Source organism: Phodopus roborovskii, unplaced genomic scaffold (assembly GCF_943737965.1).
Source record: "Phodopus roborovskii unplaced genomic scaffold, PHOROB, whole genome shotgun sequence".
NCBI lineage: Eukaryota > Metazoa > Chordata > Mammalia > Rodentia > Cricetidae > Phodopus > Phodopus roborovskii.
In genome coordinates this window covers 38,006,892-38,025,388 of record NW_026126418.1, presented here as the reverse complement: position 1 = coordinate 38,025,388, position 18,497 = coordinate 38,006,892, and the positions used below count along the sequence as shown (strand labels likewise).

The window sequence follows — 18,497 nt, the reverse complement described above, 5'->3', positions numbered from 1 at the left end:
TGAAGACTGCCTTATACGTCATATGTTTGGTAATTTAAAGATGAATTTTGAACCATAAATATGGTGTTATGTCATCTTAAATATTGTATCATTCATAGTGAAATATACTTCTTAGTATTAGAAGCCATTGGATTGCAGAAAAAAATGTTTTGTTTGTTAAGTACCTATAAAATTATTTAGGGAATGCACTAATTTAAATGTTATTCATATATAACATAGATACATAGAAAGTAATATTCAACGTATCAGGTTTCAATTATGTTTTATTTTAAGGCTATGTACTTTGTAGACCATATAAGACTTGTACACATTATGGCATGGTTTAATAATATTCAAGAATGAATAATTCTTCAACAGCTATCAGGCTAGGTTGGAATATATGAGTCTCCTCTCTCTCTCTCTCTCTCTCTCTGTGTGTGTGTATGAAAGATACAACTTCTGCTTTGAATGCATAGTCTATTAGGAGAGACACACTGGTCACCAACTGTGAAGGTTGGTTTTAATGTCATCTTTCCTCAAATTTGAATAACCTGACTAGGGAACCTCAGCTGAAGAATTGTCCTAACTGCTTTACTTGATGTCCTAACTGCTCCAAGTGTGGGTGGCAGATCACATAGTAGCCCAGATAAAGGAAGGTTTGTTGGAAGGACACTTATTCATGGTTTTCTAATTTGGCCTTGCCCTTACTGAGATCAGAATCAGTGGTTCCCTGTTGTGGAATAATCTTGTTGGACACTGTGAAGATGTGTCACTTAGATTGGTTTAATAAAATTCTGAATGCCCCAATAGCTAGGCAGGATTTCTAGGCACAGAAAATGCTGGGAAGAAGAAAGACAGAGTCACCAGCCAGACACAGAGGAAGCAGGAAAGCAGGATGGACTTTACATAGAGGAGGGAAACGAGCCTTGAGCAACACAGATTGCTAGAAATGGGTTAATTTAAGTTATAAGAGCTAGTGGAACAAGCCTAAGTCTCTGTGTCATTATTGGGAAGCCAACAATAATGATCAAAAATCTTCCTGTAACTAGCCAGGATTTCTGCATCTTCTTAGAATCCCCCGTTACAGCGCCCCTTACCAGCAGGAAGTAGTTTGGAAAGAACGACACCCAAATTCCCAAAGATTGTCTATAAATGTTTGTTTTCATTTAAATGGACTTGGTTATATAAAATAAATAAATAAATAAATAAATAAATAAATAAATAAATAATCTTCCTGTAGTATCCAGGTACAAATCTTCCACCATGGCTAAGGTCTAGGTACTTGTCAGGTACTATCCATATTTTGGGCACTGGACTAAGACTGCTGAGGCACCCCACCTTGTGGATGGAACAGCTATCAGGTTGCCAGCCTACCCAGTGTGAGCTATCCACTGTGGGACTACTCTGGGTGCTAAAGCAGCCTCAAGCACCAAGCAGTTCCTGGGCTCTCAGGCTCTTGATTCTGAGATAGCTGTTGTCAGTATTTTATTGTAAACTGACTGAATAAGTCTCTCTCTCTCTCTCTCTCTCTCTCAACCCAGGCATAAAGATAAGGGCATGATAAATTCTTTCAGGACTTTAAAAGAGGGGAGGGGTAGTGTTGCCAAAAATCTTCCTCAGTAAAGAAAAGGGCTGTGGATCCATGAGGCAAGGCATATAAAATTAATATGGTGTTTTGATATTTAGGAGAAAATTGCAAAACAAAACAATGACAGTGTTTAAAAGTGTCTGACCAGTGCCAAGCATTACCTTATGTATTTGGCAAGCATAACCTTACTATTTATGATGTGATTTGCAAATGTAGATTGTAATCACTCTTTTATAGATGAGGAAGCAAAAATTAGAAAACAAAATAAAGTTATCAATGTGATCCCATGTACAGCCAGGCTGAACTATAAATGCTGATTTGCTATAGTCTAGGCTCTGGAGTTTTTCCTCTGAATCATATTAGCTGGATATTTATCTCTGCTCATGGCATTATGCCTTGTACCATATTTATAAATACCTTCTGAAGGAAAGCATGAGAAAGTCAATTGAAATAGAACTCACTTTAGTTAGTTGATTTTATTGGTGGCATTTATAGTAGAGAGCAGAAGAAAGAATTTCAGAGATATGACTAGATTAGTCAAAACTCTGTACAGAAAATTGGCACTAGATATTGGTCAAAGTGAAAGTGCTCTTTCTTTCTTTGCTTCTTTGCGCTTTTGGTTTTTTTGACACGGTGTCTAATTTCAGCACAGTCCTAGAATATCTCAGTCTGGCCTTCAAATAGGCCAAAATCTTGACTTATGCTGCAGACATTGGGACTATTTTTTTCTTAAAACTCAATAACTAGTCTTTGTAGGAAAGTAGTGATCTCTGTTTTCTACATGAGAATATCAAGGAAGAGAGAACTTAAGAGAGAGATAGATAGTGAATGCTGTGTAATGCTATAACACAGACTAGGATGGGAAGAATGAAAAGCAGTGCACTGAAGTACCAGAACGTTCACAGTTAGCCACTGTATTAGATGTTTTGTGCTGAACTAGACTACAGCTGGGATAACGTGAAAGGCACGTTCACAAGAAGATAGAGACTCCGAGAATTCTCTTCTGAAGAAGCTTTATCAAGAAGAGGTAGATGTCTTATATAATGGGGAAAAACTGCTAAGAAACTAACAGAAATCCTGAATAGAGGGTGGACATGAAGATGGGAAAAGGAAGCCTGTGTAGAAGGCACTGGTTTAAAACTCAGAGACATGGTGCTCTACCTTCCTAGTACATTTCTTCATCTGTAAAACAGCATTTATACTTGATAGTACAGAAAATTTCACAAAACTAAGGGCTGGATCCATCCAATCAGATTTAAGGTTCAAGTTAGCTCCTATATTTTCTCTATATCTGGCATTTCCCCTGCAGAATACTCCCACTTAAGAGCAGATTATGATTATGGTACATTTTTTCCCCTTTGAAATGAATTGGCCTTCTCAGTCTTCTCAGGGTGTCCCTATGGGTAAGAAAGTAAAGGGCTGCTTGTGTGAATAGAAACAATTAACATCACCATCCTGAGAAAAGTATTTCTTAGGGAATAAAATCATCTCCAAAGATTTTATCTGTAGGAGAGTGCTTCAGCAAGAAAATGAGGTAATTTCTCAGCTTATTTGTGATGTTTTCAATGACCTCAAATTAAGTCCTAAGAGGAATAGTTTTTATCTTATGCCAAATCCTTATGGAAATGATCTTAGCAATAATGTTTATAGTACCCAAAATGTAGAACTTACAAATGTATCAATTAACTGGATATGGTTAAACAAAATGAGATATACCTAGATAAGATAATGAGTGGGAAATTAAAATGAGCAAAATAATTATACATGACACAAACTGGATGAATCTCAAAAATATTTTCCTTAAAAGAGTCAGATCACAAAATATGGCAGTGTATGGTTTCATTTTTCTGAAATGTCTAGAGAAAGCAATGTGCAGAGGCAGAAGGTAAAATCTGACTTGCTTTGGGTTGGGTGGGAGTAAAGGAAACTACTAATAGAATTTGATTTCCTTGCAGTTTAACAAAAGTGTGGTAAAATCATTGTAACAATGATTGCACAACTCTAATTATATTAAAAACCACTGAACGACACAAGAAGATAATGCAATGATTCTTACATTCTCAGTAATCATTATTAATTCCCTTTTTATAAACTTAATTTTATTATCATTGGTTGAGTGTGTGTGTGTGTGTGTGTGTGTGTGTGTGTGTGTGTGTGTGTGCATTGTAAATATGGGAGAGAAGGGGAAATCATGCCATAGCATGCGTTTGTAAAGGTTAGAGGATAACTTTCAGAGATGGGATCTCAGACCCTTGAACTAAAGGCCCCAGTGACTATATTCAAGGTGTCAGACTTACATGGCAGCATTTTTAGCTGCTCAGTTTTCTTGCTGCTCTTATTTCTTGCTTTAGAGTGAGAATGTCTTGATCATTTTTCACGAGGTTAAATTAGTTAACAAAAAATAAAGGAATGAATGACTGAGAATGTTATTTCTTGCTGTGCCTAACTTTCTGTGTCTTTTGGAAGCCCATAAGTGTGAACATTATTATAATGGATTAAAATGTGTTATTGGTTCAATGTCTTTATTAATTTGTTAAAATGGCTAGCTAGTGTAAATGTTAAGCATTGATAAGAGAATACTAGGTTAAGTATAATTTTAAGATAGATTTATATAATACTATGTTTTATATACGAGTCACCCAACTATTTTATTGGCTGGGAATCTTCAATTTCAAATAGCACAAGCTAAGAAAGTGCAAGCCGGGACTGGTGGCACAAGCTTTTATTCAGCACTTGAGAGGGAGAGGCAGGCAGATTTCTGTGAGTTCAAGGCCAGCTTCTAGTCTACAGAGCAAGTGCCAGGATAGTCTCCAAAGCAACATGGAGAAACTGGAAAGAAAGAAAGGAAGAAAGAAAGAAAGAAAGAATGGAGGGAGGGAAGAAGGGAGGGAGGAAGGAAAGAAAGGAAGAAATAAATAAAGGAAGTGCAGAAGATGAAGATGAGGATTTATACTAACTAATTTTGGGTGGTTCAATAATTTTTTAAGGATAGACTCTCTGTGGTTCCATTAACATGATGGCTGCAGAAAAAGGGTGTGACATCTTTGTGTCCCCTTGTGGCTTTTGCTTAGGTGACAAGTGTTCTTCCAGAAGCCTGGCTGCAGACTGCCCTCATATTTTACTAACAATCTCAGGAGCCCAATAATGGTTTAATCTCCTCAAGAATAATAAACTCACAAACTAGCCTTCCCCTCAAACTTGGTGAAAGAAACCAGTTTCTCAAGCCCTCTGGATATACCTGGATGGGATTACAGTTCTGCCTTGAAGCAGGCAGGTACTGTGTATTCTGTTACTGAATGTGGGAAAGGAAGGCAAATTCACTCAAATGACTTTGAACTCACCATTATTCAAGGTCATTGAAATGAGCTTGAACAGAACAGTATTTTTTTTAGGCATGTATACTTAACATTTATTACAATTAATCTTCTTTATTTTTATTCTTTTTTATTTAAATTTGAAACAAGATAGTTTTACATGTCAATCCCAGTTCCTTCACCCTCCAATCCTCCCCTGTTTCCCCCTATCAACCCCCTCCCCATTCCCTTTCTGCTCCCAGGGGAGGGTGAGGCCTTCCACGGGGAGTCTTCAAAGTCTGTCACATCATTTGGAGCAGGGCCCAGGACCTCCCCCATGTGTCTGGATGAGGGAGTATCCCTCTATGTGGAATGGGCTCCCAAAGGTCATTCATATACTAAGGATAAATACTAATCCACTACCAGAGGCCCCATAGACTGCCCAATCCTTCCAACTAACACCACATTCAGGAAATCTGGATTTGTCCTATGCTGGTTTTCCTGCTATCAGACTGGGGTACAAGAGCTCCCCACTTGTTCAGGTCAGCAGTTTCGATGGGTTTCTCCAGCCTGGTCTTTACCCCTTTGCTCATTACTCCTCCCTATCTGCAACTGGATTTCAAGAGTTGGGCTCAGTGTTTATCTGTGGGTGTCTGCTTCTGCTTCCATCAGCTACTGGATGAAGGCTCTAGGATGGCATATAGGTAGTAATCAATCTCATTATCGGGGAAGGGCATTTAAGGTAGCCTCTCCACTATTACTTCGATTGTTAGTTGGGGTCATCCTTGTAGATCTGTGGACATTTCTCTAGTGTCATATTTCTCTTAAAACCTATAATGGCTCCATCTATTATGGTATCTCTTTTCTTTCTCTCCTCTATTCTTTACCTGACTCAACCTTCCTGCTCTCTCACATTCTCCTCTCCCCTCCTCTTTCTCCTATCTCCCTCTCCCCTTCCCCCCATGCTTTGTTTCAGATATCTTGTCCCTTTCCCCTTCTCAGGGGAACCACATGTGCCTCTCTTAGGGTCCTCCTCTTGTTTCCTAGCTTTTTTGGCAGGAACACAACAGTATCTTAAAGGTCATGAAATTCAAGATTATCCTCTGTGATTTGGAGTTATTTATCGTAATTTATGTCTAATAAAACATCTATCAGTAATGAAGGACTATACTTTAAGATAAAATGGAAATTAAAGAAGTTTTTAATATTGTAGTGTTACCAGTTCTAAATGAGATGTCTCTATCAAATCTCTCCCCTCAAGAGTTCAGAGAACCACTTGAAAGAGGCAGAAAAAAAATGTAAGAGCCAGAGGGGATGGAGGACACCAGGGAACAAGGCCCTCTAAATGAACTGAGCAAGGCTCATGTGAACTCACAGACTGAAGAAGCATGCACCATGCACAGGGCCTTCACAGGTCTGCACCAGGTACCCTGTGTATACACGATAGCTTTCAGGTTAATATTTCTATGGGACTTCTGAGTGTGTGTACAAGGGGTGCCCTGATTCTTGTGTCTTCTCTCGGGGCCTTTTCCTTTTGTCGGTTTGTCTTGTCCACTTCAGTGTGGTGATTTTTGTTTTATCTTTTTATATTTTATTTTCTTATACTTTGTTATCTCTTTGAGGCCTCTTCTTTTCTAATGAGAGACAGGAAGGGGGTGGATCTGGATGGGGAAGGGAGGTGGGGAGGAACTGAGAGGATTACTGGGAGGAGAAACTATAATCAGGGCATATCACATGAGAACAGAATCTATTTTTATCAAAAGGGAAAATATTGCATGCTACCCTGGTTTGATACACAATGTGGTTCTTAAATCTCAAGAAAGATATTAATGACTCTCCTCCACTTAGTGAAAGCAAACCTTCAACAACACATGTTTGAAGAACAAATTGCCATTTTAGAAATGCTTTACCATCCCTCTTCCAAATTTAATATTATCTAATATGTCATTAAAGACAGATTCTAATGGATATTTTAAATCCCTTAAAAACTTTGAATTGAAGAGTTCACTGTTGGTTACTACTAACAAAAATTCTAAAAATATGAGGAATTATTTAGACACTATCTGCTGGTCATTATTACAACACAGAAATTATTTGGTCTCTATTCTAAAAGTAGAAAAAAAGTGGGTTAGTTTAATAAACGAGTCTTAGAGTTATATATTGAACAAATGGTAGCAGAGTGAAAAGAAAAAGGGGGGATAAGCCTAGCCCTTCGTGTGATGTCCACCCACAGGGAGAACCAAGTATGAGAAAGCTAAGTGAAGATTAGTCTTATATCCCAGTCCATATGTCAGAGTTCTACCCTTCCCATTAAGTATTTGACTTCATCTTCTTGTATGTGCTAAAAGGACATTGTTGGTATTCTTCCTCATTTTCAACAAAAGTGGTATTTAGACAACAAACTATCTTTTGCCTATTAATGGAGAGAAGATGCTTGATATTATTGGTATTATTTTAGTTCCTCTCAAAAGTCACGACCCAATCAGAAAGAAATAACATTTTCTTGACTATAGAAATAATTTAAAACTATTAAAAAATGTTTCAAGACTATACTATTCTTTCTGTTGGCATAAAAATACTTAATATATGATATATGACAAATAATTGAAAACATCATAAAATCCTCCTATATAAAAAAGAACAATGTAGAATAAAATATTAAATATTAAAGCAATATCAATGATTAAAATGGAAGATAAAAAAAGTTATGAGGTCATGAATACTATTTTCTTCTTTATACTTTTGTGAATATTGTTTTTGTAATAGCATTAGCAAATTTGTAACTATAAAATTAATTAGGTTATTAAAAATTGGACCAAAACAAATACCAACATATGATTGAAAAGTATAAAAGAAATGATTAAAAATTTCAGAGAGTGAATCAGATCATAAATGATGTAGATGATCATTTGAGAAAAATGTCAGAATTAACTTGAAAAGTGTCTAATGATAGCTAGTATATGTGAGTGATATCATAGGAATTTGAAATCTGCATGCAAAGTTGAAAGAGGCAATGAGGATGGCACCTTGTCATACCAGCCATGACACTACATCACAGTGAAGGGAGAGAAATAGGTACCATGAGGTTCCATTTGTGCTGTGATAGAAGTCTACTCCAGGCATAGGCACATCTCTAAAAGCAAATGAGTCATACTTGGGGGAAGGAGAGGTCATGGTTTCTCCTGAAGAGGAAGAAGCAGTTTCAAAGACTTAGAAGCAGCTTCAATTATTCAAAGACATACATTTAATTCCACAGGATTAATGATAGGGTAGATAGGCTGTGGGATAAGAGATAAACCTAGCTAGCTCGTGCAAGCCAGACATCTTGAATTGGATATTTAAACTCTGACTTCGGTTTCAAATAAAAAAGTTTGTTTGTTTATTTTGAGATAGTGTATCACTATGTAGCTCAGCTTGACCTTAAAATTCATGGTGATCCTCTTGCCTCAGCCTGCTAGGATTGCAGGTGTGTATCATTACTCTGAGTTTTAAAGTGGAGGTATAATGTACTTACTAGGGCTGGTGGGAGTATAAAGGTCAGATTCTAACTGAGTGACAGTGGGGTTGGGTGGGGTGGGGAAGGGTAGGGTAGGGGGAGGGGTGGATGTTGTTGCTTAATGTAACAATAAAAAAATGCTTACATCCATTCAAGTAAGGAAAGATGGAAGTTTAAATGATCATATTACAACATATATAATTTGCTAATTTACTTCACAACACCATTTGTTATCCATAAAAGATAAATGTCATATGCAGTCATTAGCTGACTGTGATGTGTGAAGTTCAAATTTCCCAACTTTTCATCATGTGTCTGTCAGTATCACCGCTAGTGATGATGAATTGAGATGCTTTCCAGTTCATGGCGGCAGATAGAAGATTTCCAGTGTTCTACTCTTCTACTTGTCTCTTGAATAGTCAATTATTATTATTATTAGTATTAGTATTATTGGTCATAGACAACACACATATTTATAATTAGTTATTTTCCTTGAAATGACTGGATCAAAAATTACTTAAGATGTAAGCTGGAATAGTCTGCATCCATCTACCTGCTATTGTTTGCGTAATAGTGTTCAAGGGAAACAGGACCAGCTTCTCAGGTAACCCACACAGCCTGCAGACCACACTACAGCATAGTGGGGAGCCAGACGATCTAGATGAAACAATTGTGCACCACCATAAAAAAAGGTTCTTTTAAGGAAATTTTCATTTTATTTATTATTTTTCCTAGTGGTGAGTGGCTGTGAAAAATTTAACAATTATTCATCCAGGTCCTTACCACTGCCTTACTAAGAGTTAACATGAGGAATTTAAATTGTTTTTGCAAGTAGAAGCATCAACAGTGAAATTAACAAATAAGTAGCACGTTTATAGTATTATGAAGACAGTTCTGATGTGATGGACCCCTAAACATCTTTAAGGAAATGCATAAACATTATAGGTAAAATAAAAAATAAGTACGAAATTCATTTTTAAGAATTTTCCAGTTTTGTGGGGAGGAAGTGGAATTTTGAGAACATCAAAGACTAAAAAGTTAATTGAGAAACACGATTGAAAATATTTTTTACAAACCCGGTGGAATGGTCTAATGTGGTTTGATCAAGCCAGACCACCTGAAACAGAGTACTAGGTGATCCTACAGTCAAAACAGCTGGACAAAGCAGCCTTACAGACTACAGCCAGGATTTCTGCATCTTCTTAGAATCCCCCATGACAGTGCCCCTTACCAGCAGGAAGTAGTTTGGAAAGAACGACGCCCAAATTCCCAAATATTGTCTATAAATGTTTGTTTTCATTTAAATGGGCTTGGTTATATAAAATAAAGTAAAATTTAAAAAAAAAGAATCCCGTGGGATGTAGACAGGGTTAGAAGAGAAAAGTATGCAAAGTAGAGGGTGAACTAAATCTTAATAACAAATGAGAGATGCTGTTGTGGGAGAGTGAGGTAAGGTTTCTCTCCTGAAGAAAGGTTGCTGAAGAAAAGATTAGCTACTTTGTTATTCCATAGTGTCATGAAGAAGGACACCTTCCTATTTGCATTTTCTTTGCTTAACGATTTCTACCCAGCTTGCTCTATCCATGTCCAAAATTCCATCTAGAAATTCTTCAAATGGCACTTTGCCTCCCTTCACACAGGTTGCACTATTTGTTTCTCATGCCCTAAATACTGGTGTTCAATCTTCCAGACACTTCAAATTATCTGAAACCTGACCTGCTCAGGCTGGCTGGCTCTGAGATTACGGTACTCTAGACCTGAAACCAGCCTGTTGGCTCTTTGGTTTTGTACCAGCACACTGCCTTACATAGCTCAAAATACCACTGGCCTTTTAAAATGGCATATCACATTCCAGAGGAAGATCAAAACTGCTGGCTAGTAATATTTGTCAAGTCTCTGAAAGTAACACTTTCCAGGATTTTCAGATCCACTGGATTCTCAGGCAGAAATGTTTATGGGAAAGAATTACTTTACATTTTTTTCCTCCTTTGAGTATGCGATTGGGAATCTTGACCTCTAGGTTGTTTATTTTATTTGACTTTCTACAGTATTCAAATCTTTTAAAAGATTCCTTAAAACAATCTAGATATGGCTAGTAGCACGTGGCATTAATAGTCTGTCTCTGTGTATAGGGATCCCTTCCCCACTGCTGTTAGGCACCATCACATCTTCCAGGATAAGGCTCTTCCTCATCAAGGACCTTGATCCACCAGTGCCTCTGGCTCAGCCTTGCTCCCCAATCATTTGATACTGATCATTAATACTGATGTTCGCTGTGTAAAAAATTTAAGCTACTTTATTTCTTTATTTTTTGTGTTTTATGACTATATAATGAACATGCTCTATTTTATTTAAAGGAAAAATCATTGTTACTTTAAAAGAATTACAAGAAGAAAATAGAAATTGCAATCTCATATAGCAGACTCAACTTTAACACCCATTTTCTTTCATTCTTTCTTTTCTGTTTTTTTTGGGGGGGTGGGGGACACATTTGTATTCTGCTGGTTTTTGTACTGTTGTATCCTGAGCAGTTTTCCCTAGAATTAAATGTTATTTGATTTGTTATATTCAATGGCAATGTAGTATCTCATTGTTTACATAGATCATGACTTGACATGGTATATGTACACTGTTTTATGTTTTGTTTGAATGCAATGCTTTTTCCTAAGTGGGAATTGTCTGGAGGAAGTGACAGTATAAGATGTAGCTTATTGTCAATTGAAATGATTGGACGCATAATTAAAACTTATCAGTAGGATGTTGACATTTGAGAACTGAACTGTTCTAAATACAAATGCAAAAGTCTCACAAACACCAAGAAAGTCTGAAAACAGTTAGCTGGCTTGCTTTAGGAGATTATAGTATCATATGAGAATTATCACAGTCTAGTGTTGGAGCCATCTATTCTCACAGCTTGCCTCATTCCTTCCATTTCCTGGTGCAGATGTTAAGTTCTGGGCTGCAATGTATTTCGGAGGCATTGGACTTAATTTACATGAGCCTGACCCAGTTTCTATTGGTTATAGAAATACTTTGAAATTGATTAGTTTATAAATTCTTCCAAAACCTCTTAAGTTTTGTATAACTCTTGTTCCTCTTGTAATTGAGTAAGGGCCTTAATTCTTCCTGTAGATCGTGGTTCTAAATATGTTTTCACTTCTGCATATCTTGTTATTCATAATGCTCCCATAAATATGATGGTAAGTAGTTAATTGACTCATTAGAATATTAACATGCCCATACCACTCCTCATTGTGGGAAGATTGTATGAATGATAAAAATCCATCATTAATACAACAACTTTAACAACGCAGCAGCAAGGAAATGGTATCAATTCAATCTTCCTTGTTTATTTTAGAAGTCACAAGCAAGCCAAAAGCAACCATCACAATCTGAATTGTGGCCACCTCTAGGTTCATTTGCCTAAGGCCCTACTTCACTATTCCAAATCTCTGTGGGGTCTCTGTTCAATTCTATGGGGTCCTTAGGTTAGACACAACCTGACTTTTCTCCTTAAAAGAGGAAATTTAGGCATCAAAGCAAGCATTGTGAATTCAGGAACACAGAAAAAAGGCCATGCTAGGACACAGAACACATCAGTAAGCCCAGCAGAGAAGCACTACAAAGAGACATACCTGTCAATACCTTGTTCTTGTTTAAGCCTCCAGAGCCATAAGAAAACTATTTCAATTATTTAAACCTCTCAGTATGCAGTGTTTTGCTATATATCCCCAAAGCGTCTAAGATAAAAGCCAACTCTATTTGAAAGCACATCTCAATTTCAAGTCCAAAAGTACCTCCAATAGCATTTGAGAGACAAAAGCAGGCAAGCAGCAGATAATGAAGAATGTGAATACCACTTGTGTATGTTCAGCAGAGGATGTGCAATGCGATAGGGATCCTTCTTGGAAATAACTAGCCATCTCTTCTCAGGAAGATTAGGCTCATTAAAATGCTGTACTTAATTATCACCTTGCTTTCTGGGAGTGTTGAAAACGAATACCTTTCCAATGACAAGAAAAAATTATAAGGTGCGCTTAAATCGAAAAGTATGTAACAGAGGAGTATGGGTACTTTGTGTGAGTGTGTGTGACAGTTCCTTTAGAAATATGTCCACAATATCCAGTGTAAAATAAAGGATAGCAATATCACAGATGCATCACCATCAAGGTCGCTAAGAAACTTTAGCTGGGGTAGAGAATATAGTTCTTTTAGGAAAGAGTTCTGGGCTGACCAGATGTTCACCAGCCCCACATCTTATTGCATACAAGAAGTTCAAGTGGACCAGAGGCATAAATGAAAGACCCAGCTATAAAAACACACTGAAAACAAAACAAATAAGTGCACAGTTTTGCAGAGAGTTAGGCATGTATGGTACCAAGAAAAGCACAGATGACATAAAAAGCTAAAGCCTGTAGATAGTGCTTTAAAGTCAGAGGAATGTTGTAAGCAGGATGTCAGAGGGGCAATGCACATGAGGTAGTGGCTTCTATCTGCTCATAGGAACAAATGCAAACCGGGGTCTATTTATTCTAAGTTGGAAATCCAACTTAGAATCTGAGCGCAAAGAGAACACAGGTAGTTAGGAAGTCTAAAATGATCTATCATTTATATTATACTCCCTTAGAAGGTATATTCTGAGTGAACAAAGACATAACAACAGCAATTTCAACATAGGCAGAGGTAGAAGCTGAGCTCTGCTTTTCTTAAGTATTTTGAAACCACACATTTATTCACTTGTAAAACATGAGGTAGTCAAACACCACTGACCAGCTCCCAAGGACTGCTGCAGGAAAAGATGACCACTGTTCTCATGTCTCTGCTTGCTCATATTCCCTATCCCCAAGTTTGTTTATTGCAGAGGAAAAGCCCTTATGTGCAAGACTGACTAGCTGACCAGAGTTGTTCTTTTTCTTTAAATATATTTTTTAGAGATCCATTTATATGTGTAAGTGTTTTACTTGGATATGTCTATATATCACAGGCATTTTCGCACTTGCAAAAGAAGACACTGGATCACCTGGAACTGGAGTAAGTGATGGTTGCAAGACTATAAGGGTTCTGGGAACCTGGGTCCTCTGTAAAAGCAGCAAGTGTTCTTATTGGCTGAGCCATTTCTCCAGACACACTAGAGCTGTTCTTATAGTCTGTAGCACTCTAACCTATATCCTCATCCAGAGTCCTCATGAAAGTGTGTGTGTTTATGTGTACACATTAACGTTTTCAAGCCAACATCACTGTATTCTAGGAATGATAACATTTTTTCCCCAGACACTTTACAAGTTGTTAAAAAAAAATAGAGCTTCTTGTGAATATGAACAGCTTACTTTTTTAAACCTAGAACGTTGCCAATATGAAACACAAGGCTTAAATCTACTCAACATAATTCCCTGATGTTCTTTAATAGAAGCCACTTTAAGAGTCTGAGTCCAGCCACCAGGATTTCACAGATCTAGGAGTGGAGGCAGCTGTGGGTCCCATCTTTTTTATTCTGAATAAAGAGGAAAGAGCCACTCATAAAGAGGGTTCTTGCTGTCACTGAAGGCCATCTCAGGGACCCCTGTGCCTTCTCCCTGTGTTTCAACTCTTTTTCCTCATTTATGCACAATGTTCACCCCATCCCTCACCTTATTTAGGTCTCTACTTAAAGGCTATGTTTTCCACCTCCCTTTTCTCTTCAGGTCCTTCTCTCCTATCATCTCTGTATGCTGTGCTCTTTACTTTAAGGGATTTTTATAGACCTTTGTGTAATTTTTCTACTCTCTTACTCACTTCATCACTAGACTGAAGGCATCAGAATTTTGTTGTAGTCTCCATCTTTCATTACCTAGGGCAAGTACTTTCCTGTAGGACTAGAGGAATACATACATACATACATACATACATACATACATACATATGTACATACATATGAATGATTTGGAAGACTGTTTTGGGGAAGGCTGTATCTTGGCAAGTGAGAAAGGCAACACGTTACCACTGACAAGGGCAGATTTTCTGTACCTGCGTCCATACTCTCAGGCAGTGACTCTCCTTTTGCACAGGGGAGAGTGTTACAGAGGCTATGGCAAGACTCTCTGGTGGAAGTTTGTGCTCTGCCACTTATCCATTTAACAACAGACAACCTGAGTTAGCCTACCATCTTGGTTTCTTCACTTGTCAAATTAGCAATATTACATACCTCTCAGGATTCAAAAGTACATTTGCAAAGTACTGCTTAGAAAGTAGCTGGCAAAAATTATGTACTACATCTCCTTTTTAAAATAAAATTATATATTGGCATCTAGGTATATAGACAAAAGAAGAATTGGGACAGCATAATTGGAGGCACATTGTAGATGTCTGGATTTTTCACAAGCAAATATACCAAGAGTAAGTCCCTTCCTACAGCCCACCCTACCCCTGCCAGAGAAACACAAACTGGGCTGTAAATACAGCTTAATTGACAAATCAGAATTTGAAAGGGACCTGATTACTTCACTGAGCATGTTCCTACTGATTCAGAGGGTGACAAATTCTGGCCCTTGGATTGCTGCTTTTCTCTTTGTTTCCCTAATCCACTGTAGCTGAGAGAGAGCAGGCCTTTTGGCTGCTGACAGATACAAGGAGTAAGTACCTGGCAAATTCAGTCTCTCTTCCTAACCTAGAGAGAATCCACAACTTAGATGGAATTTTACACATCAGGCTTTAACTCTGTGGTCCCCTAAGAGGTACCAGTTCTCTACTGTCCACAGAGACCACTAAACAAACCCCAGGTTAGCTTTTATTGTCAGGAACACTCAGGAAACTAGCTCTGCTCTCTCTCTCTCTCTCTCTCTCTCTCTCTCTCTCTCTCTCTCTCTCTCTCTCTCTGTGTGTGTGTGTATGTGTGTGAGTGAGTATATGTCTGGGTCTGGGTCTGGGTCTGAGTCTCAAGTGCCCTTCCACAAGGGAGGAAGTCTCCTCAGGCAGGGGAGTGGAGTGCTGTGTTTCTGGTCCTTGTGTTGTGTCCTTCAGTCTGTCCACTTGTTCCTGATAACTCTGGATGGGAAGGCAGAATGCTGGCTCGTCTCCCCAGTGTCTTCTTGGATACTGTATAATTAATTAGGCCTCCAATCATGCTTTCCCAGCCCCCACAGATGGAGAAACCCTCTAGACTGTGTGTTAAAGAGGAATTGCTGTAACAAATGAGTCTCCTGATAGCAAACTTCCTAGTAAGAGGGAGTCATGTAAATGGAGACATAGTATTGACAGCAAAATCCAACGTGTTATTTTTACCAGTGTGAACTCTCTGGCTCCAGCCTTCAAATGGACATTTGAAATCGAAAAACAAATAATGCAATGGAGAAAGAAAGAAAGAAAGAAAGAAAGAAAGAAAGAAAGGAAGGAAGGAAGGAAGGAAGAAAAAGCCACAAAAGTGAGTGGCAGTAAGTTTAATAAGATTGAATCCTACTTCCGGGTCCATGTGATATAACCAGCCACTTGTGCTGGGTCTTGGCGGTTTATAATGCTACCTCATCTTCTCTGCGAAATTGTTTTCCCGTAAATCTCTGTGGCCATCCATTCCTGTCTACACATTATGTTCCTAAAATAGACACACCATCTGAAAAATCACTTCAAGGAGCTTGGGGGAGGAAGGCCTAAATTGCAACTCCTCCAGTGAAGAGAGATGCAATGTTTGATGGCATTACCAATCAACAGCCACAAAGGGGAGTTTGAGAGGAGTTTTTCATCACAGTTATTCTGCTTCTGAAAGGAAAAGGACGTGTCAGACACGCCAAATTTGTCCCAGTTATATCACCCTGGCATGTCAGGTATTGCAGCAAATGGGAGAGGTAAGCTACCCTCTGCTCTATTAGGGCAGAAGGAATGGAATCAGGAAGCACCAACCTCAGCATGGAATTTTCCTATTCCTGTTTGGCACCCTCCTATTGGGGGAGATTTAAAGCGCTATTTGGAGAAGTATGCTCTGCTACTACACTAGCGCAACGCACCAGATACGTTCAAACCTGCACATCCATACCCAAGGAGAAGCCACCTTTCCTAGGTGTGATAGCAACAGCGTTTGGCAATCTGCAAGTCTGCTGCTTCAGCTTAGAAATATTTAGTCAAACACAGGTCTGAACAGAAAGATACCCAAGCTTGACTCAGTCATTTCGTCAGACACATGAAAAAGCACCTGCTCATAGCTTATTTGGACTGCTTTGTTGAACACAGGAGAGGCAGCAGCCACTCAGTAGCTGTGACAAGAAGAGTCTTTATACCCAGACCTCAAACAGGTAGGAGAGAAGGAAAGCGTGATAGGTCAGAAGATACTTGAAAAAGCCTCCCCGGCCCAGGAATAGTTTTTGTGCTGTTTGAAGAGCAAGATGCTTCACAGTGGTTTTGTGTGAACCAGACAGCATCTGCAGTATCATTGCTGTTGGTGACCTCTGTCTAATTAAAAGTAAATCCGTCCTTCCGGTCTGGCATTGCATGAAATAGGTGACTCTTTATCACTTCCCTAAAGTTCCTTTGCAAGTGTAGTTAAGTAAGAGTCCTGGAGAAAACACCGGCGGTTCCCTCCTTGTGCTGGGAATGAAGCATCCCTCCTCAACAGCCCAGCCTCTCTGCCCGAAGAAGCTGCTTCCCCTGTGATGCTAGGCTTCAGAAGCAGCCCGCTGCCTTCTTCCTTCCTATGTGAGGTCTAATTTTTACATCGTCTTTAGGAACAATATGACCTCTATTCACAGCCATCAAATCCAGTTCCAAAGCACCGATGACAGAGGGGGGCTTCAGGACCAGACCTAGCAGAGGAGGATGGAAGTAAGCAAGGACAAGAGCTGGCCCGATGCCAAGTTATTTTAGGCCAAATAATCTCATCCTTCTATCAAAATGCTGAACTGCAAAACGAACCTGATTTCAGTTCATGGAAGGCTGCAAGGGGCGGGGGGAGGGGAGGAGGGAAGAAGGAGGATGGGAAAAAGAGGAGGGGAGGAGGAGGGGGACAGTTGGTCCGAATTCACATGCAAAAATAGACTTCCTGCTCTGCCCCAACTCTTATTTCCGTGAGCTCTCCTCCCCAAGGATTATCAGATACGAATTCGCCACCGAAGATCACAATGAAACGATCAGATGGCTTACCTGATGAAAAGGAAAATTATCCATCTGCAGTGAGGAACAACATTTCCCCAAGACGGGCCGGCACCTTCAGTTACAACGGTTCAGATTCCTTCTTGCAAAAGGCGACCAAGTGTTTCACAAGGGCTGCAACCTCACATGGGAAGAACATATATACACAAACACACGCACACGCACACACATACACATGTACCAGAGACCTCTGCAGTATCCTCCCGGCTTCATCCTCGCTTCACTCTATGGTACCTAATACAAATCAGCAAATAGCTTGTTTAAAAAAAAAAAAAAAAAAAAAAAAAAAGTGGAGGCAGCGCCTAACGTTACACTGTCATCTAGTGGCCGTACAGTAAATAGGCTCTCACAGCTGGATTTGTGTGTTCTTATACACTTTTCTTCATTTTCCTTTTTTTCTCTTCGTTTTAGTTTTATTACTTCTTCTGTTCCAGTCCCCTTCACTCTGTCGATCATAAAACTATTCAGTACTGGAAAGAGTTTCTTTTAAATAAAATGTGTAACATTTGTTTGCAAGTACTACTTTATTCTTTCTATAAAGTATTTATAGAAAGTTCTATAACCTTTACAGATTATAGAACTCATGAATGAAATTTGTCATTTTCTTCTGCCTGGAAAAGGTGGGTGCATTTACTGCATAGTCATGGCTTTAGATCAGGAACTTACTTAAATACTTTCTTAAAAGGCACTGTGTTAACAGTGCTTTCCCTATAATAGAGAACAGCTCCAATGGGGGAAGATACGAGTTTTACTTTAAATTCAACACTGAAGAGCATGTTGTTAAGCCTAAATTTCCCTATGTTTATCTATTGATGTTAATATTCTCTTCATACCCAATGTTTCCAGTTTCTCTGTTTTTTTATTGCAATATGTCTCCCTATCCTCCAGGCACAAAGTAACCCTGAATTGCCATATTGTGTTTTAGAGAACAAATGTAAGTACTATCAGTGTTCCCCAGGTCTTCTCAATACCACCACAAAACAAAACAAAACAAAAAACAAACAAACAAACAAACAAAAACCAAAACACG

The 18,497-nt window shown here is 38.6% G+C and overlaps 1 protein-coding gene across 1 annotated transcript in view; it reads right to left on the bottom strand.

Annotated features, from left to right (window-relative positions):
* Positions 1 to 17,711, bottom strand: part of Scn1a (sodium voltage-gated channel alpha subunit 1) — a 118,937-nt gene extending 101,226 nt beyond the window's left edge. The window contains exon 1 of the mRNA XM_051184562.1: positions 17,459 to 17,711. The gene's annotated coding sequence lies outside the window, so the exon portion shown is untranslated. The remainder of the gene's footprint in view (positions 1 to 17,458) is intronic.
* Between the last annotated feature and the right edge of the window lie 786 nt (positions 17,712 to 18,497).